The 25,522-nt window shown below is 43.0% G+C and overlaps 1 protein-coding gene across 1 annotated transcript in view; it reads left to right on the forward strand.

The window, feature by feature from the left end:
- Positions 1-1,260: 1,260 nt before the first annotated feature.
- Positions 1,261-25,522, forward strand: part of NCOA2 (nuclear receptor coactivator 2) — a 305,109-nt gene continuing 280,847 nt past the window's right edge. The window contains exon 1 of the mRNA XM_044245473.1: positions 1,261-1,451. The gene's annotated coding sequence lies outside the window, so the exon portion shown is untranslated. The remainder of the gene's footprint in view (positions 1,452-25,522) is intronic.

Below are 25,522 nucleotides of genomic sequence, written 5' to 3' on the forward strand. Positions count from 1 at the left end.
GAGCCCGCCAGGACTGGGCTCAAATCCTCTCCAGCTTCCTGGCTGTTTCTACAGGCAAATTATTTTATTTCTTTAAGTTTAAACTTTTTTTGTGAAAGGTAAAAACGGTAATTACCTTGTAAGTCTTGAGAATCAAAATCAATAGCGTATACAAATTGCTCAGGATAGTGCCAGGCACATAGTAAGTGTTCAATAAACACTATAATTATTGTCTATGGCCAAGTGACCTTTCTCATAAGACTAGAAGGAAATATGCAAATGTTGTTCATTTTTTCCAACTATATTTAAGTGGGGGAAGAGCCTGCTTTCCCAAAGCATGAAACTGATCTCAGTAATAGTCAAGTGAGAATTCTCCTCGAATTTTTGGTGCAACTTTCCTGCACATCCTCCACCCCAACATCACTTTTCTGACGTCTAGGAAGTGGACTTTCCAATAAAAAACTTTTGTGATTCATGTCGGGACGAGAATGCTCAGCCATGTTAGGTTTTACACACGGTGGGCACTTTTGCTTTATCAGGCGACTGCTGGGTGGCACCCCTTGCATCTAGCCTCCCGCAGCCGCGCCCCCTCCATCCCTTCGGGAGTTAGGGCTGCAACAGGAGAAGCCTATACTCGTACGAGCGGAAGGAGACCTGATGGACGAGGGGCATCTCTAGAACGCAGCAGGAGATGCGGGGTGCGTGAGGTGCGCCCTAGGGGTGCAGGCTGCTGGCGGAGGGGCCCGGTCCGAGCGCCGGCGGGAGGCTCTTCCCAGGGCGAACCTGGCACTTGGCTTTCACGGATCTTCGTCCGGGGCATCTTCCCCGCCGTCTGCAGCCCCAGGAACCCACTGCCTTCACTCTGCAGCCCCGGCCAGTCCCATCCTCTCGCTTTCTTTTTTGGCACTGCCCTTTGCCCTCCCATGGAGTCATCTGTTTACTCTCCCTTCACTTGCAGTCACCCATAGGTCACCCTCCCTTTGCCAAAGTCACCCATTTTGTCCCCTTTCCCTTCTCCCCCCTCACTCTTCACCTCTCCCCGGGTCGCCTTCTCAGAGGACGCTGCCGACGGAGATGCTGCGGACCCCGCGGCCAGGGTCTGCTCCCCGGAGAACCCTCCGTCCACCTTTGCCCCCTCCCCGGGGGCGCGGGAGGCAAGTTTCCGCCCCGTCCTTTCCCCAGTGACAGGACTTGGCGGCGGCCACGGCCAGGGAGGCGGAGGGAGGGACGGCCTGGCTCCCGAGCCCCCTCCCCTGCTCGCGAGCTCGCGCGGTCTGTGTCTCTCTCCGCAAGTGCGGAGACGCGGAGGAGGAGGAGGAGGAGGGAGTTGGGGGAGGATCTCCATTGAAATAAACAACCAGGCAGCAGTTATTAACACGGGAACATGGCGGCCGCAGCCTCAGCCACAGCTTCGGCGGCGAAGGTCAGCGCCGACGGCAGCCGGCACCTGACGGCGTGACCGACCCGAGCCGGTAACCGCGCCTTCCCTGGGGGCCGCGAGGGCGGGCGGGAGGCGGGCGGCGGGCGGGGGGCGCCGCGTCCCCACCCCCGGCCGCGACTGCCCTTCCTGCGCCGAGCCCGGCGGAGCCGTGCGCCGCGAAGAGGGCTGTTTTTGTGTGCGGGGAGCGCTGCCGGAGTGCGCGGAAAACGGGAGTTGCATCCCGGAGGCGCCGCGAAGCTGGGGAGTTGGGGCTTGGGGGGTGGGGAGGGCGGGAAGCGGCGGGGAGACGCGGAGTCCCTGGGAGAGAAAGGAGGCGCTCCAGCGCTTTGCGAGAGCTCTGGAGACGAGTCCCGGAGCGCGAGGCGGGCGGAGGCTGCAGCCCGCGGCGCCGGCGAGAGGTGAGAGCCGAGGCGCGGCGGGGAGGCCGGGGGCGCGGGCGCGGCCCCCGCCTGAGGAGCAAGGCGCCCGCCAGCCTGCCCGGTGCGGGGTCGGCGAGCAGCGAGGCTCCTGTCCCCTCGGGGGCAGAGAGGCTGAGACGGGAAGGTGAATCCTGAGAAGGTGCATTCTTTAATGGAAACGCGGAGCGACTGCAGCGGAGGGTGGGAGTCAAGCGAGGGGAGGCAGGACTCGGGAAGTGCTCGGGGGTGTGTGAAGGTGAAGCGCGATGTCAGGGGCGGCGGGCGGGCTGAGACGCCGGGAGGAGGGGATCGGCGGCCCGGGCCCGTGTCTGCGCCGGGGGCGGGGGGCGAGGGGCGCCGCGCGCCGCGGGCGGACGGGAAAGAGCTGCGGCGGGCGGGGCGGGCGGCGCGCTCCGGCCGAGCAGGCCGGGCGGCGGTGGGGGTGGGGAGCCGGGGGGCCGGACCGCGGCGGCGCCGAGCTGGGCTCGCCCCTGACTTAACTTTCTGGGTGCGGGCATGTGTGCAGGAGGCGCGCTGGGGCCGGGGCTGGGGGCGGGAGGCGGTCCGGGAGGTTCCGGGTTGGCTCGCCAGCGCCCCCTTTTCTCTCCCCCTTCTCCCCGCCCCTGAAGGGACAGGCCCTCAGGGCCCCAGGCGGGAAGCGGGAGGGGCCCTCCCGGCTGACTCGCGACGGTCACGCCCCGGGCCCGGGGACACTTCTCCCTCGGGCCTCTGGGGGCTGCTGAGAGAGGGGGCCGGGGTCGTCGCGGCGTGCTGGACCTCCCCGTCCCCCGCCTCTCGCCCCTCCGGGGAGTCCCGGAGGCGCCTCTTCCGAGATCGGGGGTGGGTCGGTCCCTGGTTAGATGGTTCCTCCCTTTTCCCCCTCCCTCTGGTGGTTTCCGGGGCCTGCGGGACCGAGGGGCGGGAATCGGGGACCCGAGCCCCTTGCACCGGCCCAGAACTGGACCGGGCCTTACGCCTTCTGGATCTGTCACTGGTAGGGGAAACTTTCCCAAACCGGGGACCAAACCTGAACACCTCCTCTGCCACCTCGTCCTCTAATCCCACTCCCACTCCACCTCCTCCAACGCCTTCCCCTCCCACCGACCCGAATCTCGCTGCGTGTGACTGATGGGGCAGTGAGCCAATCGAAGGCGGGGAGCTGACCTGCCGGGTGTCGGTAAGCCAATCGTAGGGACCGGAGGAAGGAAGGGGGCGGGGTTGCTTCCCGACCAGTTAGAGAAGAGTTGCACGCGGGGCGGGGGAGTCATGGAGACGCTGAGCTAGCCACTCTTGTCCATCCCTAGTCACCCGTTCCTTGGTCTGTGCGCTAGTGTCACTTAGAGGGTCTCTGACCCGGGGGGGCACGTAGTTTACGCGAGGTACTGTATTTTTCTTGGTACCACTAGAGACGTCGTTTTAGGCACGACGAAGTCTAAAGCCACTTACTATGTGGCAGTAACTCTCCGAGGCCCGTTTCTAAAATGGCATGTATATTGTAGTGATCGTGTGATCGTGTTCTGGACCTCAGCGGCGGGTTAACGTGCAGAGGATCATCGGAGTTAGCAGTTTACACCTACCTCAGTTTCACTTAGCTCCTCCAGGGTGGGAACAGTGAAATTTGCAAGGGTGCTCTGAAAATGTAGGCGTCGGGATAGCCTTACGTCAATTGATTATTGGGAGTGTAAAGCATCATTGTTTGTCATGGCTTCACTGGTTCCTTGTTTAGTTAGACCGCCAGCTCCCAAAGTGCGCTTGGAAGTTCGGCATTTGGGATGACATTAAAAAAAAAAAAAAGTTGTCGTTTATGGTATGCGTTTTGTTTGTTTTGTTTTTTATTTTTCCTGAGTAAACAAAGTGAAGTTAGGAACCAAAGCATCAGTGTTTGAAACATAAAGCGTTGGTATTTAAGAAGCAAAGCTAGTCAAAGCATATTTGTCTACAGAAAAAAGTCTAAAGTGTAGTTTGCTGGATTCCTCCCACACAAAAGATTCTTAAAAAAAAAATTAGTTTTGTTCTTAAACACTGCTGAATTGTACAGTGTGTGTGTGTACTTTTCTGGTTTTTGCAGGGTTAGGAGACATTTTTGGTTGTTTTATGCTGGTTGTTGGGTTCAGTCCAGTGACTTTATTAACTCCTGACTTTTGAGAATAGGGAGGATAGGTCTTCGGTTCTCAATAAAAAGCACAGGTTGCTCTTTAGGAATAAGCTGTCTTTAAAAAAGGCAGCAGCTGCTACAGTGCTTTTTTATGTGTGTGTATGTGTGCTCCTGTTCTTTGTTGGTGAGGTTTAGTGTACACTGACAGCAGCAAGGATCCTTTTCCCAACTGGAATTTGTAAAATCTTTGGGAGTTCAAAGAATGAATCATGTTAAACAGAATGAATTCATTCATTTTGTGTTAAGTATCCCTTGAATTGAACTGATCTTGAGAGGTTTTTTTTTTTTGGTGTGTGTGTGGGTAATCTTATGTGCGTGGTATTTATCATATCTACTGCTTTCTCAAGATTTTATTAATATTTGGTTACTATAAGAAAGAATTGAGGAACTGTAGTTTTAGGAAACAGTATTTACCACACTCTATAAATGTGTTCTGTTGCAATACACCATTCTTAAATTTATAATGTGAATTCTTAATTCAGTATAATTTTGAGTGTTTACATAGACAAAAATTAAATTGCATTTTGCTGTAGCCCTTTGGGTGTTATTTTAGTGATAAAATAACAAAAACTGTGGGGATAAAACATTCAGCTGCCAGAAGTGGGGAATATCATAAACAACATTCAAAATTTGACAACATTGAAAATCCCCCATCATTAGTTAATTTAGTTACTGATGGTCATTCTGACATGTGCCCTTCTTTCTTTTTTTGTATGTATAAGAGCAACACATTATTTTACTTTATTTTCTACAATAGTCCTTGAAAATGTTCTCAGATTCTTGGTGGCAGAGAGTAGCAAGTCCTCTAAAGCCTGGTTAGAGGGAAAGAAAAAAAAAAAACAAAAACCCTCTCAAGCATATGGAGACATCTAGAAAAAGATGTGCATCGTCAGCTGTGATTCCATTGTGTGCTCTCAGTCTAGATCTGAGCCTTCTTCCTCCTGGGGATTTTGGTCTTAATAGAGGAGTTCTTTGATTTTTAGATGTCAGGTTACAGAAACAGGGTAGAAAAAAGCTCACCAATTATGAATTTAATGTTTTTTAGATAGTTTGGCTCTGATTTTAACCTTTTATTGGCTAAATATAATTTATATGACTTTCATTCACCATTAGAGGAACATTTCACTGGAAATGTAAAATGTAAGGGGACTTGGGCTGTGGTATGAGTGCATAAAGGGGTAATGCTCCTTGGTTGGCTTTATCTATAGCTATATCTTATTAAAGCTTTCTAAGCCTCACAATTGAGGACCTGTGGGCAATGCTTTCATTACACATCCTATATTTAAGGATTCAGTACCTTAGCTGTTTCAAATCACATCAGGTTTAAATGTGACCCTTAAGTTGACAGCTGAATTTCTTAGAAAAAAAATTGTTTGTGTTGTATTGGTTTTAAAAGTGATTCTTTAAGCAGTTGTAGGATATTAGGTAGCAAAAAAGTCTCTTTAAACAATTTTTCTAGAAGTTCAGTTTTCTGAAATGCACAGTGTGTTCTTATTTGATGTTTTGATCACTATTATGTCATGGTTGAAATTATATTTAAAAGCCTAATTAATGCTTAGCTATTTTTATGACACAACTGCTGTTTAAGAAATTACTGGCTTTTCAGTATTCTGTGTTTATAGTTTTGTTTGGGATTTTTGTTATTACATGCTCTCAATTTTAAGAGAATAGGAGGGAGAAAGAAAATAAGTTATTGCTTTTAAGGTATTGGTCTTTTACTGCAGTAAATCTTAAAATTGGTGGAAATTAGTATCTTTTCCCCTAATGAAATAATCATACTCTATTTACATACCAGTGATGAAAGGCAAAGGAAAAGAGAACAAAACCTTCAGTTTCTTATACTTTCATACCTGAAGCTCATTTTACCTCTATGACTTGCTTTCTAAACAACAACAAAAAAATATTCTTAGCATTTATGTGTTTGTTTCCTTTTTTGTTTAAAGATTTGTAGAAGGGTTTATGAATTGCAAACTGTAGAAGGAATGTTATGTCATGTTACTCCTTAGAGTCTATTAAAAGTAATGTCTGGAAAAGCTATAAAATACAGTTTTAGGTCATAGACCCTCAATTCAGACAGCATAAAGAAACTTTATGGATTCTAGGTACTTTATGGATTCTAGGTACTAATTTCTAAATAGAGGTGAGATTGTGACTTCTGTGAATATTTTAGAAGCTGGTTTAGTTTTTCTAGCTGTTGTAAAACTGAGGCAAAACTGGTTATGGAAAGGACTGGAAATCTTAAAGATAAACTTGTGTTTGATGGTAATTGAAATGAAAGAGCTAGATAGTCCGTAGGTAGATCACAATGCTCTTGGCGTTTAGGGCAAAGATTTTATGTCTGCCCTATGAAATGTTCATTAGTAACCACATTTCTGGCTTCTAGTGGCTATGATGACATAATGCAATTGTGGAAAAATTGATTCCAGGACAATTTTCAGTTGGTTCCCTAGTTGGAAATTTCTAGAGGAGAATTAAGTAAGCAGGGAATCTACGAGGCTGTTTTATTTAGCTGCTTTTGAGGGTTAAGATGAGAATCTTAACTTTAAGAAAGAGAGGAGGACTGCTTATAGGTAGAAGTTATTGGCAACTTGTTAAAGGTTCTGAAAGAAAAAACAGTTTTTAATTTTACATATCAGTTGATAAATACCTGGTAGGTTAAATCTGGTAGAATTTATGCCTCATAGGCAGCTAATTATGAACTGTTAAGGGTTCCCGATGAGTAACTTAAATCCCGCATTGGGCCTTTTAGATCTTGTCTTTGCATTCTTGCCTCATTTAACCATTGTTTCATTCATTTGTTCATTATTTATTTGATGAGTATCCCAGCATTTGGCGGTTTACATTGATAGCCAAAACCACCTATTACGAATCCTGTGACTTAAGAGGGAACACAGAGTGGGTGATTTTTTTCACAGTGGGGAGCACAGAGAAGTTGGAAAGGTACATGTTCACCTTAATTTTCAATTTGCTTGGATACTAATGATCTGGTTTTTTGGTGTGTGTAATTTTAATTATATATTATCAAAAAAGTTTGATTTGGGTTTGAGCTTTCCCCCCCTGAAAATAGGATTGTTTATGGTTAAGTTGTTAAATATCTCCTTAGCTGAGTAGCTTACAATCATAATTTTCCTTTAATGGAGGTATGAATATTATAATTAGTGTTGTTTTATACTGTTTGGAGTCATGTCGTGTGTGGTCAGCATGGCAGTCTTTAGTTGGTGGAAGGTATTAGGGCAACTAGTCAGGGACCTCCCAGTTCTGTGGAGAGAGTGTGCCTTGTTGCTCTAAAGCTACATTTTCTGGGCCTTCACACCCTCAGTTTCTAAAGGATGGAAAACTCCCATGTGCAGCCTTACACAGGTGTTCTTCTGTGATTATGAGTTTTCTAGATTTAACTCATTCTTGCTCTTGACAGAAATGTCTGTAGTGGAAGAGTAATGACAGTACAATGTAAATGATAATAGCAGCTCTCCCTGAGAGCCAACAACCTGTTAGGGGCTTTTTGAGGTGTGTTTCATTCTTTCTTTTTTTGCCACAGCCCTGTAAAATCGAGGTTACCTCATTTTTCAGAAGATGAAGCTTAAGGGAGATTAAGCCCTTGTGCCTATGAGCAAAACTTCCGGGGGGTTGGGGGGCGGATTACCCTTGACCAGCAAGGGCAAGGAAACAAATCATAAGGATGAGAGGGAATGGTGAGTCCAAGAATGTCTTCCTTTTAGGAATCTGATAAAGAACACGTTTGCAGGCCTTTTTATAAGGCGGTCAGTGGAGGCGTTTTGTCCATGAAAGGGATGGATAGATTTGAGTGGTTCCAGTCCTGCAGATCATGCTAGCAGGTGTCCAGCAAAGCCTTGCATCCAGGCAGGCCTGTACCTGGCCAGGTGTCACTTAAGATCTACAGACAGTTTCTGGCTTTTTAGTCACCAGCCCAGTGTTTTACGATTCTTGAATTGCAGGATTCTTGTTTTTTAATTTTCAAAAAATAAGAACTGTAATAGATGGAGTAAAAACAGGTAACGTTTATTGAGTGTTTACTAAAAACCCGTGCAGGGTTCAAGTGCCCTTACTGTATACTGTGCATGTTTCTCCCTGTAACACAGTGAGGTGGGCACGCTTATTAGCATTCCTATTACCTGGTTCATGAAGTGGAGGCACAGAACTGTCAAGTATCTTGCCTAGGGTCACACAGCCAGACTACTGGAGAAGAATTTGAACCCAAGCAAACAACTGCCCCTCAGCTCTGTCCCCTTAATGGGTGTTCTGTTAGCTGATGGGCTACACTTCTTTTAGCATAATGTGGTGGTGTCTTTTTGGAGTACTTTGTAGAGGTGACACAGATGAGTAATTCTCCCCTAGGGAAGTGGAAGGGGGTACGAGTATATTTTGAGAAAGTCCATCCAGGTTGCCTATTTCTCACCATAAAAAAAGCTAGGAAAATAAGCTCAAGAAAACTTGGGTGTGGGGACTAGGAAGAAAATAGAGTGAGAGCACTCTGTGCAGTATAGGTTTTAGAAAGGACAAAACACTGATACAGATACTTGGCTTCTTATTTCTTTACAATATATTTAATTCTAGTATCTTTAACTGTTAGGTGGTGATTGTGTGATGCATGTTTTACAGATTTTGTGCAATCTCTGTGGCGTGGATGACTTGGTGTTGAGATACTGGAGTCTTAAAAGAAGGCTGATAATGTATGCAGTCATCTGACTTGTGCTCTGCTATTTGTGGAATTCTTCTGCCTGCTCAATTGTTTGCAAGGAGTGAGGAGAGCTTTCAGGGAACTCTTTCACCTGTGCACGTGTGGGGAGCGGCACACACTGCTTCCAGCTCCCGGGGACCGAAGACCTGTTGTCATAGGTGAAAATATAATGCCTGGTATTCTCTGTTACTCATTTAGTGTGTCCATGTGAAATGTGATCCCACATATTCCAAGGCTCAGCTTACGGAGTGTGAGTGAGTTCTGGAAGTTCCTGTTGTTGCCGACTGACCGTCTAAATGATGATTATCTTTTCTAGCAGATTATTTCTGCTTATGAAATCAGCTTATTAATCAGATATGAAGTGACTTCCCTTGCCTTTGGTGGTACAGTTGCATTTGTGAGAATATTTAATATTAACTTATCTTAGAATTTCTAATTCTGTTGTTAATGGGCTTACTGGTGAAAAGCTTTCACTTATTGTCAAAATGTAAATTAAAAAATGGAGTTGCATATCATAGAGGAACTTAGGTTGTTACTTGAGTTATTTCTAGAGTAAAACTAAAGGGGAAATTTAGATTGCTACATGGATAACAAACTTTCAGGGGCATCTGGCTGGCTCAGTCGCTAGAGCATGTGACTCAATCTTGGGCTCATGAGTTCAAGCCCCATGTTGGGTATAGAGATTACTTAAGACAAACTAAAAATATGTTTTTTAATGTGCCTGTATGTATTTTAAAACTAGAATTATTCATAAGTGTGTTTATCAGGTAACCACCTCTGGTTATTGTTGGAGCATAGGTGAATTCTTTCACATACATTTTTAGATTCCTTAATAAGGAATATGGAAATCTCTTGCTGAAATCTGAACATCCAGAGTATGAATTTCTGTGAACATTGATAGCGTTTCCTGAAATTACAGAAGGTGGTTTTCTAGTTACGGAGACTGGCAGTAGGGGCTCGTGGGTGTTTGAGGGGATTGTGCTGTCCTGTCCCCGTCACCTTGTGCCTGCAGCCTTTGGTGGGGATCTCATTGGGTGTGCTGTGCACCCAGACTCAACTTCTGTGCCGCCCAGTCCTTTGAAGTGAGGATGGGCTGGTAAATAGCGGTACAGCTTTGGACTGCTTCACTTTGGGTATAAATCCTTGTAGACTTTTCTCCTCTGCCTCCTTTTCTCCTTCTTCCTTGGCTATCTCAATTTTTTTTTTTTTCTAAAGGATGGAAGATGGCTGGTAGTGAAGGGAACACAGTCAAGATTCTGGAGGAAGTCTGTTACTATCATTAGGTATTTCATGTATGATCATGATCTGTGGTTTCCCTCTTTACCAAACACACTGGCTTTGCTAACAGCACTTAGGGAAGAAGCTAGCTATTTGTTAAGTAAGCCATTAGGTTGAAAACAGATCACTTAACAGGCGCAGTGCAGTAATTGGCTGATTTGTTGTTAGAAGTTAAGTTGGTTGCTGGACAACATTGTGGTCCAGCAGACTGGGGGGTTGAGCTTCTGTTGTCCAATAGGACTGAGTATTACAGTCCCTAGTTTTTATGCATTTTATTTCTTGCCTGTTTAAGGATATTGTTACAAACTTTGTAGTGTTAGATGTCTTAAAACTGTTCATTAGATTCAAGTGGTCCAAATGATATAAGTTGGAAATAGACAATTTAAGATGGATGGAAATTGTAACCAGATACCTAAAGCCTTAGGCATACCTGCCTCTTTGGAGTTTCTGGTAGTGTATTGTATTTTCAATTTCTGGAATTCTGTTTTGAGGTTTATATGTAGTGTTCTTGTTGCTTTTTTAAGTAGTAATATCTTGATTCCTCAAGACTCCTCTGTAAAAGTGTGATGTAAAAAATTTCCATTTAAAATGTTATTTTAATATATTATAGTACCACTAGAATCTTTTCTAAATAAACACATGGTAAGTATAAATAGTGGAACCTAGTGAAGGAAGTGGAAGTCATGTAAAGCTCTTTGATTTTTGCTGTGCTACTTTTTATTTTAAGCAGGAGGTGTGTACAGTTAATTAAGGATTTTAATAAATGAAAGATTTTAAGCAGTTACACCAAAAAATGATGTGATATTCACTGTGAACTGAACATATTGACAGTGACATTTGATAGTGACAAAAGTCAACATTATGCCTGGATGTTGAAGGACATTAGAAAATAAAATTGGAGCATTACCCTTTTCTGGTTAAAGAATGCTCACATAACAGCATTCTTGTAATCATTGGTGATCTCATTGTAGTAGTAAATATTTTCACTTTGAGAAAAGGCATTAAGGAGAAAAGAGAGGAGATAAAGGGAACCCCAGATTTTCGACTCAAGGCGAGCAAAGCCTTGGGCAGGAAGGACCTGGGTCCGGATACCTCTGGCCTGGCTTGCTTCCCTGTGGTAGGGCCAGTGAGCGGGGCCTCCTGTGGAGGTCAGAAGTCTCACTAGTAGAGCCCCCCTCCCCTTCCCACTATCACTGGGAGCAGCAGCTGACCCTATAGTGGGGAGGGAAGGAAGAGCTTGTGGTAGACAGAGTATGGGGTGAGTCCCAGGGAATTGAGTTCCAGGGAATTCTCACCTGCAGAATTGTTGTTTGCATCTGTGTTTCCCACCAAGAGTTGTCTGGCTCTGACATTATAATGTCTTCTGATCTGGATCCATAATTTGGGCAGAGCTGATGGCCTGTTCCCTTCGGGTACCACTGAGCCCCACAGCCCTTCTACTCCTGAGAGGTGAGAGCAGATAAAGACAGGGTAAGGCAAGGGAAGACCTTCAAGGACTTGTGATTTTCAGACTGAGCACCTTGCCTTTACCTGGCTTGGCCTCGGAGGAGTGAGGGAAGCCAGCATCTTCCCCACCAAAGGGATTGAGTTTTTCTGGCTATGGGTGCCCTTTTCCATTCCCTTCTTGAGAAATTTCCCATTGAGATTCAGGTGCCTCCCACAGGCTAATTGTAGTTTTTCTGAACCTGCCTCAGTTGTTCAGAGTTGTTGACAGAGTTGTTCAGAGAGTTGTTGACAATCTTGGAGAAAGAGATCAAGTGTATATGGAGGGTGAGAGGAGGAAGGAGACACATTCAGAAAGAAACTGGAGAGGCCTAGAGCGGAGTTGCTATGTTGAATCAAGGCTAAAAAGGTTAGCACCATGCAGATGGAAAATAGCAATGCAATAGAGTAGCCTGACTGAAATCTATAAATTAGTGAAGGTATATAGAAATAAATCCAGGCTAGCAGATACATGCCCTTGCGGCTTTGAGGACCTGCTACTAGTTTATCAACTTGATCATACTGAGTAGTTAACTTACAGTACTTGTTATTTCAAGTGGAATAGGCCTTTTATACAAACTTTTTTTTGAAAGTTGAGTTAGATAAATCGTGGATTAGTTTCTAATAGCAGTGAAACAAATTCGAATTTTTTTTTTTTTTTTTTTTTTAATTTTGTTTGACAGAGAAAGCACAAGTAGCCAGAGCTGCAGGCAGAGGGAGAGGGAGAAGCAGATTCCCCGCTGAGCAGGGACTCGATCCCAGGATCCTGGGATCATGACCTGAGCTGAAGGCAGATGCTTAACCGACTGAGCCACCCAGGTGCCCCATCAGATTAGAATTTTTTATATAAATTCTTTGGAGTTTAATATCAAGGAGGAAAAACTAAACTAAAATGCTTTGAATATTCAAGCATTAAAATTTGCTGGTCTTTTTTGTTCAGTGAAGATGCTTAAAATGACAGTATGCATTGGATTATCTGAATGAAGGGAAATTGTACTTGTTTTCTTATGGGTTTGCTAAAAATTGAGTAGTAAGGGGGTGCCTGGGTGGCTCAGTCAGTTAAATGTGGGTCTTTGGCCCAGGTCATGATCCTGGAGTCCTGGGATAGAGCCCTGCATTGGGCTTGCTGCTAGGTGGGAACCCTGCTTCTCCCTTTCCCACTCCCTCCGCTTGTGTTCCTTCTCTCGCTGTGTCTCTCTCTGTCAAATAAATAAATAAAATCTTATAAAAAAAATAAAATAAAATACATTAAAAAATTGATTAGTAAGGGTAGAGTATATATGTGTATATTTTTTATTTATTCATTCATTCTTTGTCCCGCTCCTTCAAAATAGTATTATAGGCAGCTTAAAGTCTTTCATTTAAAAAAAAAAAAAGGCGGCCTTCATTTTTAAACTGTATTTCGACTGAGTACAGTAAGTTAACTACTCAGTATGATCAAGTTGATAAACTAGTAGCAGGTCCTCAAAGCTGCAAGGGCATGTATCTGCTAGCCTAGGTTTATTTCGATATACCTTCACTAATTTATAGATTTCAGTCAGGCTACTCTTTGCATTGCTATTTTCCATCTGCATGGTGCTAACCTTTTTAGCCTTGATTCAACAAATTCTTCTTTGGCACTGTAAGTCATTAATAGACTGATCTTCCCCAAATATCCCTTTTATAATAATACAAGTCCCCACTCCTCACAGAATAACATTCCCAAACACTTACTAGATAGGTCTATCACAAACCCAGTTTTTTTCCTGATTTCTACTTTTACTTGAGCCTTTGTACCCGTTAGTCTGTTCTTCCTGGCCTTTGACCATATGAGTTCATGCTCTTTGATTTGCCTCAAGAAAACTAATGAGTTATTCTAAAATTTAGGAAACAACCCTTTGATATAAAACTCAATTTATTGGGAGTTTATATTACTGATCTTAGTTAATAGCAAAGTATATGATCAAAATAAGAAGAGTATACATAGAGTCCAACAGTATTCGGAGGCTATTAGTAAAGATGCTTATTACATTGGATACAGATTTTACAAAAAAATACAGAAGTCCACTTACCTTCAAAACAGAAACAATAAAGCCTTAAATTTTGGGCTTTTTTGCTTTCGTAAAACTGAACATTTTTCACACTGAGACTTATTATCTTTTCCCCTGCAGAATATTTTGACACTATGGTGAGAAGAGGGATTAATAATCTCAGTTTATAGTGGAAAGAGGAGAAAAAAGGTAAAGAAAACCTTGGGGAAATTCAGTAGTTCTGGAAAGGTAATAAAACAAAACCAAACACACAGAAAAGTATACCAGGGTTGGCACTTAAATACTTCCTTTGAAGAAGTGATAAAAAAGAGAATGGAAGCATCACTTGAAGGGCTGATGTCTCAATAGGTAAATAATGAAATTCTACAACTATCCAAAGAGCAAAGCCCTCACAGTCTGCACATTAATATATACTTGTGACAACACATATAAAGATATTCTCAACCTTCTTCCCAAATCTCTACTTAAACAATAATTCTGTTTTGTGGGATCATTTTATTTGCAGAGCAATTCAGAAAGCTATCTGTCTGTCTGTCTGTCTGTCAGATATTTACATTCTGTCACCAGCCAATTAAAGTAGTAGAAACAGTATACAGCTCAGGTGGAAAAGCTGGGTGGTACTTTGGGGTCTGCAGTGTCGTATAGATCTCTTTGTCTTAGTTCCTGTGATGCTGCGATAATGTGGTAGAACAAGTGGCCAAATAAGAACTATTTCAGTGCTGTGTATGCTTCTTTCTCCCTCTTCCTGTGTGTGTGTTATGTATGTATTTGTGTGTGTGTGCGTGTGTATGTATGTGCGTGCATTGGAGGAACTGTTTGAAAGTAAGTTACAAATGACCCTTTATCCATAAAGCACATTTATCCTTAAAATAAAGGCATCATTTTATAGAACTGCATATAATATGAATGTGACTGTTAAGTCCAAGAAAACTGATGTCAAATATCAGCTGTCTAATGAGTTTTCCCAGTTGTCCCCAAACTGTTAGGGTTTTAGGTTTCAAACCAGGAGCTAATCAGGTTCCCCCTTTGCATTTGGTTCTGTGGTCTCTTTTAATATGAAATGTTGCCCCTAGTTTTTGTTTGTTTGCTTTTTGTTTTTTAGGCTATTTCTTAGTTTTTTTTTTATTAAAAAATTTTTTTAAACATTTTTTTAATTAAAAAATTGAATTAAATGCGTAGTTAAGTGTGTTAAGTGCATTCATGTTGTTGTGCAGCCAGACTTTTCTGTATTAAATGTCAAGTTCTCTAGGGGCGCCTGGCTGGCTCTTTGGCTCAGTCTGAAGAGTGTGTGACTCTTGATCTCGGGGTTGTGAGTTTGAGCCCCATGTTGTGTGAGAATTCACTTACATAAACAAACAAACAAATATATAAACAATAAAAATACCTCAATTTCTCCAGAAGTGTTAGGAAAATTAAATTGTTAGGGTGCCTGGCAGAGCCTGCAATTGAAGCCTGATCTCAAGGTTTAAGTTCTAACCACACCCACGTTGGGTGTAGAGTTTACTTAAAAAAAAAAAGTAATAAAATATATTAACTTGATGAGGGCTGAAGAGTAGCATAAGCTTTGAGAGCTTTATTGCTTGAGATTGTGGCGTCTCAGGACATTTTGTGGGCATGCCCTTTGAGGTACCACATGTCTGGGCCTAGACATGGGTTCTAGGAGTGCCTCCCACGGAGATCCACGTCTGGCTCGGGGGGATGCAAACAGAGCTGGTGCAACCTCTGAGAACCTAAGAGAACGCTAGGAGTTGTTTTCCTCCTGGGAAGTAGATTTCTCTTTTAGGCACAGGATGGGAGTGGAAAACTGAATTTTATAGCACACTTGGCTAACTAAACAGAAAGCTTTTATTCAAACACTTCTTGGAGTAACACCGTAGAGACAGAAATTTGCTGGGAGTTTAAGGAGTTTGGCAACTTGAGTTACTTGAGTTTCTTGAATACATGACTATTCCATAACTTGGAATTTGAAGGTTTCTGTTTCCTTCCCCCCCCCCCTTTTTTTTTTTTGGTGCAGTGTCTTTATTTGTTCTCCCTTCTGACTTTTCCTGTCTGCCCCTGTGATTTCTACCTTTAGTTTCTATTTAATGTCCTATTTTCTGCTTCAGAACCTTGTTGAAGTAGAGGACAGCCCTCCTGTCTTCCCTTGTGAATCAACAGTGGATATCTGGGATTCATTCTCAATTTAAGAAATAGAGTCTAAAAGTAAAAATCATTCACAGGTGTGCAGATCATACCAGCGAGTTACCTGGTAAATCTCACCAACCCAAGCCTGTAGAGAAGTAGTAGTTATTCTTTTTTTTTTTTTTTTTAAGATTTTATTTATTTATTTGACAGAGTGAGATCACAAGCAGGCAGAGAGGCAGGCAGAGAGAGAGAGAAGGAAGCAGGCTCCCGGTTGAGCAGAGAGCCCGATGCGGGGCTGGATCCCAGGACCCTGGGATCATGACCTGAGCCGAAGACAGCGGCTTAACCCGCTGAGCCACCCAGGCGCCCCCAGTAGTTATTCTTAATGTAGATCTGGAAGCCTCAGTGGAAAAGTTGTGAGTGGGAAGAACACTAGCACTCAAAGAAAACAAGAAATAATACAAGAATTTAAGTAACTCCAGAATAGCTCTCAACTTGAAACTTTCAGGCTCCAGGAAAAAAAAAACAAAAACCAAGGTTCTCTTCTCTTAAAGTTAATACTCTTGGAGGTGGAGCATCCTTAGGCTCTTGGCCATGAATGTTGCACTCGACAGAGCACAAGGTAGGGGGCAGGCAGAGGGAGAGGGAAAAGCAGGCTGCTGTGAGCAGGGAGCACAGTGTGGGGCTCGATCCCAAGACCCTGGGATCATGATCCCAGCCAAAGGCAGATGCTTAACCAACTGAGCCACCCAGACATCTGTTGTACTGTACTGCACATTTCTTAGAGGTAGCATCGCCCCCCCTCCCTGCTGCATCAAAAAATGAAACAAAATATGCTGCTCAGGAATAATGCGAATATTATTGAATTAATATTTATACTGGGAAATTATATACTTAAGAGATACATAAGCAAAATGAAGGATGGAAGGAAAATGGGATTGTACATAGGCCTTTTTATTTAACAGATATGGGCAGACTGATTGATTTTACAGAGAGTGTGTCCACGTGCGCACAGGCTGCGGGAGGGGCAGGGGCAGGGGGAGGTAGAATGAGAATGAGAACCTCTTAAGCAGACTCTGAGCTGAGCACAGAGCCCTAAGTCCAGCTTGATCTCACCACCTAAGACCATGACCCCAGCCGAAACAAAGAGTCAGATAACTGACTGAGCCACTGAGGTGTCCCCAAATGTGGACAATTTTAAAGTGCATAGAATTTTAAAATAAGTAATTCAGAAATCCCATTTTCTGATTTTTTTTTTCTTTTTTGCAAAAATTTCCTGAAATGTCTTCCAGACATACTAAGAGGTAGTCTCTTTGTTCCTGTCATTTTATATATATTTTGCTGCTTTTAAAAAAATGTTGGCATATTAGAGAGGGCTGGACAAAAATTGTAGCTGCATTTCTGAGTGGCTCTGTGCTGCGTTCCAAACAGATAGGTAGCAGGTAGCAGCGTGGGTCAGCAGGGAGGGAAGTCCTTCAGGAAATGTAACTGAAGCAGCAACATTATGGACAGATGGGGGAGGGGCACAGAACTAATAGAAAGTGCTATTACTGTAAAACAGTGGCTACACAAAACCCTCAGAACATTAGAGGTTTGTGTATCTAATTTTTTTGATTTCGTTTCTTTATTCCTTTGAGCACTTGTCATTTAGGAGAAAATACTTTTAAAGATTTTTAAAATTTATTTTTTAATTTAATTTTATTTTTTAAAGATTTCATTTATTTATTTGACAGAGAGAGATCACAAGTAGGCAGAGAGTCAGGCAGAGAGAGAGAGGGAGGAAGCAGGCTCCCTGCCGAGCAGAGAGCCTGATGTGGGACTTGATCCCAGGACCCTGAGATCATGACCTGAGCCAAAGGCAGCGGCTTAACCCACTGAGCCACCCAGGTGCCCCTAAAGATTTTTTTTTAAAAAGTAATGCTTGCACCCAGTGTGGGACTTAAACTCAACAACCCCAAGATCACCAGTCTTCTATTCCACTGACTGAGCCAGCCAGACACCCTTAGGGGAAAATACTTTTCTTTTTTTTTTTTTTTAAAGATTTTATTTAATATTTGACAGACAGAGATCACAAGCAGGGAGAGAGGCAGGCAGAGAGAGAGGAGGAAGCAGGCTCCCTGCTGAGCAGAGAGCCCGATGCGGGGCTCGATCCCAGGACTCTGAGATCATGACCTGAGCCGAAGGCAGTGGCTTAACCCACTGAGCCACCCAGGCGCCCGGGGAAAATACTTTTCAAATGTGAAATATTTTCCCATTTTCTAAACTGATTTGAAATGTACCAGTATTCACTTAGGCCTGTGGTCTCTTCTAAGGCACAGATCTGTTTGTCTCTCCACCATGTAACTGTAAACCGTAGATTCCATGCAACAGAATTCTAGGTAACTCCTGGACTTGCGCTTTTCTGTCTTTGTTCACTGGGTGTTATGTGTGTGTGTGTATGTAGTAGTAGTTAAAGACAGTGCCTTTTGTCTTTTCTGGTTTTCTGCATTGTATCTGCTCTGGGTTTAGAAACCAAAAGAAACCAGATAACCAGATTTGTTAATTCAGCAAAAATTTAATGAACACTTCCTATATACTGGACAGTGGGAACCCAAAAATTTAAAAAAGAAATGTCCCCTATCCTTGCAGATCTCACAGGGAAGGAAGAAGTCATGTGGGCAAGTAATGACAACATATGCATTAGAATAGGAAATTGTATTAGAGGTCTGGTCAGATATTTTATAGGGGCAAATGGTTCGTTCTGTGAGGCAGAAAGCTTTACAGCCACTGGAGTATTTGATTTGTGCCTAAAGGGTTGATTGAGATTTCATCAGAGAAGAGAAAAGGCGTTCAAAAGAGACAGACGCATAGGATGAAGATAGAAAATATTATAGTATGTTTCTATTTTATTTTTTATTTATTTTTAAAGATTTTATTTATTTATTTGATAGAGCATGCATGAGCTGGGGGAGGGGCAGAGGGAGAGGGAGAAGCAGACTCCCCACTGTGCAGGGTGACTGATGTGGGACTTGATCCCAGGACCCTGAGATTGTGACTTAAGCCAAAGGCAGGCACTTCTGACTGAGCTACCTAGGCACCCCTCTATTTTATTTTTCATATGCACTTTTATTTTTTTATTTTTTTGAAGATTTTATTTATTTAACAGAGAGAAATCACAAGTAAGCAGACAGGCAGGCAGAGAGAGGAGGAAGCAGGCTCCCCGCGGAGCAGAGAGCCCGATGCAGGGCTCGATCCCAGGATTCTGGGATCATGACCTAAGCCGAAGGCAGAGGCTTTAACCCTCTGAGCCACCCAGGCGCCCCTCATATGCACTTTTAATAAGATTTGCATGAGAATCTAAGAGACTCTTATCTGTAAAACCAGTGATCTTGGGGCGCCTGGGTGGCTCAGTCGGTTAAAGCTTCCCACTCTTGGTTTCTGCTTGCGTCATGATCTTGGATTCATGGAACTGAGCCTTGCATCTGGCTCTGCACTGAGTTTGCTTGCCCCTCTCCTTCTGCCTCTTCCCCTGCTTGTGCACTCTGTCAAATTAAAAAAAAAAACAAAATAGTGATATTTAGAGCACAAAATTTGGGGTATTTATTTTGAATGTTTAGAAAGGAGTCTTTTCCTTCCTTGTCTCCTTTTAAATTCCTGCTTGTGTTCTGCATTAAGGAGTTCTGTTTACTGTTGCTGTACAGTGTATGTTCCATGCTTGGTGGCATTATGCCACAAATGTTGTGGGCCAGGGTTGGAAAAGCCCTGTTGGACATAGCTTCTCTGCTCCGTGATGTCTGGCATTCAGCTAGGATGAAGTCTCAAAGCCAGGGCTTGGCAATGGAATCAAGTGAAGGCTTGTCCGCTTAACATGTCTGGTGTTTTTGATGTAGGCTGTTCGCCAGGCCCTCAGCTGAGTTCCCTCAAATACCTTTGTATGGCCTCTCTGCCTAGCGGCTCAGGCTTCCTCACAGCATGACAACAGGGTGCAAGATGTCATAGTTCCAAGGAAGTGATCACCTTTTATGACTTAACTCATAAGTCACATAGGGCTACAGCCCTTTGTCTTCTCCAGATCCAGATTCAGAGCACTTGCTTGGGACCATAGCTCCCAGCTCTCCTTGGCAGGAATGTTGAAAGTTGAATTAGAAGAAAAGTATGTGGGATAGGAGTTTGTGGTCATCTTGGGGAACCATCATCTGTTAACAGGCTAAGTTGGGGAAAGTTGCAAGTGTTACTGCCCTTTAAAAGAAGAGAAGAGAGGAAGGATTTGTTGTTTCTGGGATATCCAAAGTGTTTCCATATGAGAAGTAATGAGCAGCTGTTCTCTAGTCCTAGAAAAGACAGTGTTCTTAAAGTATATCTAATGGGATTTTAGTTAGATGTTTAGAAGAACTTTCTGATAAAAAAATGATGTACTTTTTTTTTTAACTGGAGGAAATTTGTGTGATTTAAAAGTAAATTTAGTACTGATTAAGTATATATTGCCTATGGGTGGATGTGTCGCCTTGAGCAAGTGATTTAATGTTCGAGTCCAATTTCCATTTTTGTTAAATGGGGATAATGACTGCTTGCCTCAGAGAGTGCTTGAGGATCAAATAGGTTTTATTATTAATGAAGCCAGAATGAATTAGATGATTTTAAAGAAATTTTTTGGTAACAGATTCTTTGTTTATCAGGGATTATTAACAGAAAGATATAGGGCGTTAGTGAATCTTTCTGAAATTGTTCTTTTAAAGATTTATTTGTTTATTTTAGAGAGAGGCCATGCACGCTAGAGCACAAGGTGGGGGGTGGCTGGAGGGGCAGAGGGAGAGAATCTCAGGCCTGAGATGAGCTGAGCCCAGAGCCTGATGCTGGGCTCAGGCTCACGATGATGAGATCACAACCTGAGCCAAAGGAACCAGGAGTTGGACACCTAACCAACTGTGCCACCCAGGTGCCCCAGAAATTTTTCTTTAAAATCTAGAATTATTTCTTTTTCAGTACAGAAAAATGTGGCCCATTATTTTTCTTTCCTATGCATGTATTTACTGTGTAGAGCTCTCAAATGATAATGGCATGTATTTTTGGACTGTTTGTTTTAGCAGGAACATTTCTAGCCCTGAAGGCCACTCATGATATGAGTAATAATTAACATAGTCCCCCCTGAAAGCACCAGGAGGGTGCTGCTTCAGCAGATCGTTTTATAGAGTAAGGCAGCTTTTTGTTCAAAGGATGCTTTTTTCTTGTGCTGGGAGCATGGATGATAAGAGTTTTTTGTTTTTTTTTTTTAAAGATTTTATTTATTTATTTGACAGACCGAGATCACAAGTAGGCAGAGAGGCGGACAGAGAGAGAGGAGGAAGCAGGATCCCTGCTGAACAGAGAGCCTGATGCGGGGCTCGATCCCAGGACCCCAGGATCATGACCTGAGCCGAAGGCAGAGGCTTTAACCCACTGAGCCACCCAGGCGCCCCGATGATAAGAGTTTTTATTCTGAGTTTCTAGTCCAAATTTTATTTTATTTTATTTCATTTTTAAGATTTTATTTATTTTTTTGACAGAGAAATCACAAGTAGACAGAGAGGCAGGCAGAGAGAGAGAAAAGAGAGGGAAGCAGGCTCCCTGCTGAGCAGAGAGCCCGATGCGGGACTCAATCCCAGGACCCTGAGATCATGACCTGAGCCGAAGGCAGCGGCTTAACCCACTGAGCCACCCAGGCACCCCTAGTCCAAATTTTAGAATGCATAAATGATCTGCTTTGCTTGTCTAAAAGGAAAATCCAGTGTCTCATCGAGTTTTAGAAAAGTGTGTGTGTGGGGGGGGGTGTCTCCACTTTTTTAGAGACTCTTCAGATACTGTGGGGAGCCGGGCTTGAGAGTCCTCTGGTGGAGGTCCTCAGCCAGGGTTAGGTGTATGGGATTCTTCTTTCTACTAAGAATCCCAGCAGCCTGAGATGAACTACAGGGTTAGGGACCCTCAGTGTGCAGATTCCCACGCAAGACTATCTGTTGTGCGTCTTAGTGAACTATTGGAGCTCACAATTCCATAGTAAGTCATTTCTCAGTAGAAGAAAGATCAGAAAACCATACAATGAAAAACAAAACAAAACAAAATAAAACCATACATTGAAGTAATTGACATTTTACATACCATCAAGCACAGACTTGTCTGTGGGAAAGGCTTTTCACTTTTAAGGATAGAATGAAAGTAAAATCTTTCAAGATCTTGTCATTGGTTTTTCTTCTTAGTCACTCATGACATGATGTCACTTCAGGACAGAAAGATTATAAAATCTTTCTTAGAGAATTTACTAAAATCTTGAATGTTCGGGGCACCTGGGTGGCTCAGTGGATTAAGCCTCTGCCTTTGATCTCAGGGTCCTGGGATGGAGCCCCACATCACATCACATTGGCCCTCTGCTCAGCAGGGAGTCTGCTCTCCTACCACCCCCCCCAACCTACTTGTGATCTCTGTCAAATAAATAAAATCTTAAAAAACTTGAATGTTCTGGGGCGCCTGGGTGGCTCAGTGGTTTAAGCCTCTGCCTTCAGCTCAGGTCATGATCTCAGGGTCCTGGGATCGAGCCCCACATCGGGCTCTCTGCTTAGCAGGGAGCCCGCTCCCCCCCACCCCCCGCCTGCCTCTCTGCCTACTTGTGATCTCTCTCTATCAAATAAATAAATAAAAATCTTTAAAAAAAAAACTTGAATGTTCTGTTGGCAGATGTTAATACTACATTTCAACAAACCTTGGAGTTCTTTACATGCAGGAGTTTTTGGTTTTGAGTTTTGGTTTTAGTTCTTGGTTTTATTTTCTTTTTTTAAATTCTGTGATGTCAGTATGGAGTAACATTTAGGAGCCACATTGCTTGGGATGTGGGTCTGACTCCATTACTTGGGCAGGTATGACCTTGTGCCCCAGTTTCCTTAAATGTGCACTCTTGTTGTTATTATTACTTTGTATCTCCTTTAGTGGTCTGAGTTTGAGACACAATTGATGTTCAATAGATCTTCCTTAGTTTTTTGTGATTGCAATTCAGAGTAGACCTTTTTAAATGCAAATTGAGGGGGACTCAAGGAGCTGTTTAGGGAGCTAATCCTGAAGACTAGAACTGCCTATGTGTTCAAGATTATTTGTGGTCAAGTTTTTTAAAATCACCTTTCTTTATCAATTAATGTGTGTTCCAGAAATGCAAGGGTTATGCAGTACTCTATATTATATGTAGAGTCTATAAGGATACATTATAAACTATTTTGTAATTATCAACTGTTCGAAGTAAATTTGCTACCACTCTGATTATAGAATGATTATTACTATAGTCACATTAGCATTTTTGCACCTAGTAGGTCTAATTCAGTGGCTCTCAACAAGTGGGAGTGGGGAAGGAGGACAAAGATTATTTGATGTATTATTTGGCCTATCAACATCCATATCCTTTTTTTTTTTTTTTTAAGATTTTATTTGTTTATTTGACAGACAGAGATCATAAGTAGTCAGAGAGGCAGGCAGAGAGAGAGAGAGGGAAGCAGGCTTCCTGCTGAGCAGAGAGTCCTATGCGGGGCTCGATCCCAGGACCTTGAGATCATGACCTGAACCGAAGGCAGAGGCTTTAACCCATGGAGCCACCCAGGTGCCCCCATCCATATCTTTTTTATGTCCATGTTGTTCCATGGTAGTTAAAGGCAAAACTGATAGTGCTATTTTGTGCAAAAGATGGAGAGGAGAGTGGTTAAATCAATACAGTTAAAGCTTTTTATGTTTTGGAAAAATTGGAGACATTATTTTTTTTAAAGATACATTTGGGAGAGCAAGCACGAGTTGGTGGGGGGAATGCCGGTGGGGGTGGGTTGGGGTGGGAAGCTGAGCTTGAGTGTGGAGCCCAGTATGGGGCTTACTTCCAGGATCTTGAGATTATGACCTGAACCAAAGTCAGATGCTTAACCTACTAAGCCACCCGGGTGCCCATTGGGGGGCTGCTTGGAGGTGGTAGAATGATTCATTGATCATATTAAAGCTTTCAGAAAAAGTGCATAAAATTTGCCTTTAATTAACCTGGGAGATTGAATGCTTATTTGACATACTGGTGGACAGTGGTATTCTCTACAGGAGATAATATGAAGATTTCTCAAAGAAATGTCTAATGGGACGTCAACGTTGGAGTCATTTGACTATTGAGAAAGAATCAGGTTTGCTGCTGAGTGTGCCCGATGCGGGGCTCTGTCTCACGACTCTGAGATCATGACATGAGCTGAAATCACGGGGAGAGATGAGATGGTTATAGTTACCAGTGAAGTACATTTAGAATGTTGGCTTATGAAGGTCAGAGGAGTAAATGCATTTTCTTATTAGTAGAGTAGGAACAGAACACTTCTGAATAACATAAAGAAAATTTCTAGGTTGACTATAGTCCACATCTATATATAGAATGTAATCATTTAAAAATATTTTACTAAAAAAAAAAAAATATTTTACTTAAAGGACTCCCAATTCAAATATGAATTATAAATCTTAGTAACACTGTTATACTTTAAACTGTTACCTACTACTTCACTTCTAGTCAGTCTTCTTTTTTAATTTTTAAATTTTTTTAAATTTTTATAAACATATAATGTATTTTTATCCCCACGGATATTTTTATCTGCCAGGTTTACACACTTCACAGCACTCACCATAGCACATACCCTCCCCAATGTCCATAACCTCACCTCTCTCTCCCAAACCCCTTCCCCCCAGCAATCCTCAGTTTGTTTTGTGAGATTAAGAGTCACTTACGGTTTGTCTCCTTCCCAGTCCCAACTTGTTTCATTCATTCTTCTCCTACCCCCTTAAACCCCGATGTTGCATCTCCACTTCCTTATATCAGGGCGATCATATGATAGTTGTCTTTCTCCGATTGACTTATTTCGCTAAGCATGATCCTCTCTAGTTCCATCCACGTCATTGCAAATGGCAAGATTTCATTTCTTTTGATGGCTGCATAGTATTCCATTGTGTATATATACCACATCTTCTTCTTCTTTTTTTTTTTTTTTAAGATTTTATTTTATTTATTTGAGAGAGAGAGACAGTGAAAGAGAGCATGAGCGAGGAGAAGGTCAGAGAGCGAAGCAGACTCCCCATGGAGCTGGGAGCCTGATGTGGGACTCGATCCCGGGACTCCAGAATCACGCCCTGAGCCGGAGTCAGTCGTTTAACCAACTGCGCCACCCAGGTGTCCCATATACCACATCTTCTTTATCCATTCATCTGTTGATGGACATCTAGGTTCTTTCCATAGTTTGGCTATTGTAGACATTGCTGCTATAAACATTTGGGTGCACGTGCCCCTTTGGATCACTACGTTTGTACCTTTAGGGTAAATAACTAGTAGTGCAATTGCTGGGTCATTGGGTAGCTCTATTTTCAACATTTTGAGGAACCTCCAAGCTGTTTTCCAGAGTGGTCGCACCAGCTTGCATTCCCACCAACAGTGTAGGAGGGTTCCCCTTTCTCCGCATCCTCCCCAGCATCTGTCATTTCCTGACTTGTTAATTTTAGCCATTCTGACTGGTGTGAGGTGATATCTCATTGTGGTTTTGATTTGTATTTCCCTGATGCCGAGTGATGTGGAGCACTTTTTCATGTGTCTGTTGTCCATCTGGATGTCTTCTTTGCAGAAATGTCTGTTCATGTCCTCTGCCCATTTCTTGATTGGATTATTTGTTCTTTGGGTGTTGAGTTTGCTAAGTTCTTTATAGATTTTGGACAATAGTCCTTTATCTGACATGTCATTTGCAAATATCTTCTCCCATTCTGTCAGTTGTCTTTTGGTTTTGTTAACTGTTTCCTTTGCTGTGCAGAAGCTTTTGATCTTGATGAAATCCCAATAGTTCATTTTTGTCCTTGCTTCCCTTGCCTTTGGCGATGTTCCTAGGAAGACGTTGCTGCGGCTGAGGTCAAAGAGGTTGCTGCCTGTGTTCTCCTCAAGGATTTTGA

This window comes from Neovison vison, chromosome 4 (assembly GCF_020171115.1).
Source record: "Neovison vison isolate M4711 chromosome 4, ASM_NN_V1, whole genome shotgun sequence".
NCBI classification, from domain to species: Eukaryota; Metazoa; Chordata; class Mammalia; order Carnivora; family Mustelidae; genus Neogale; species Neogale vison.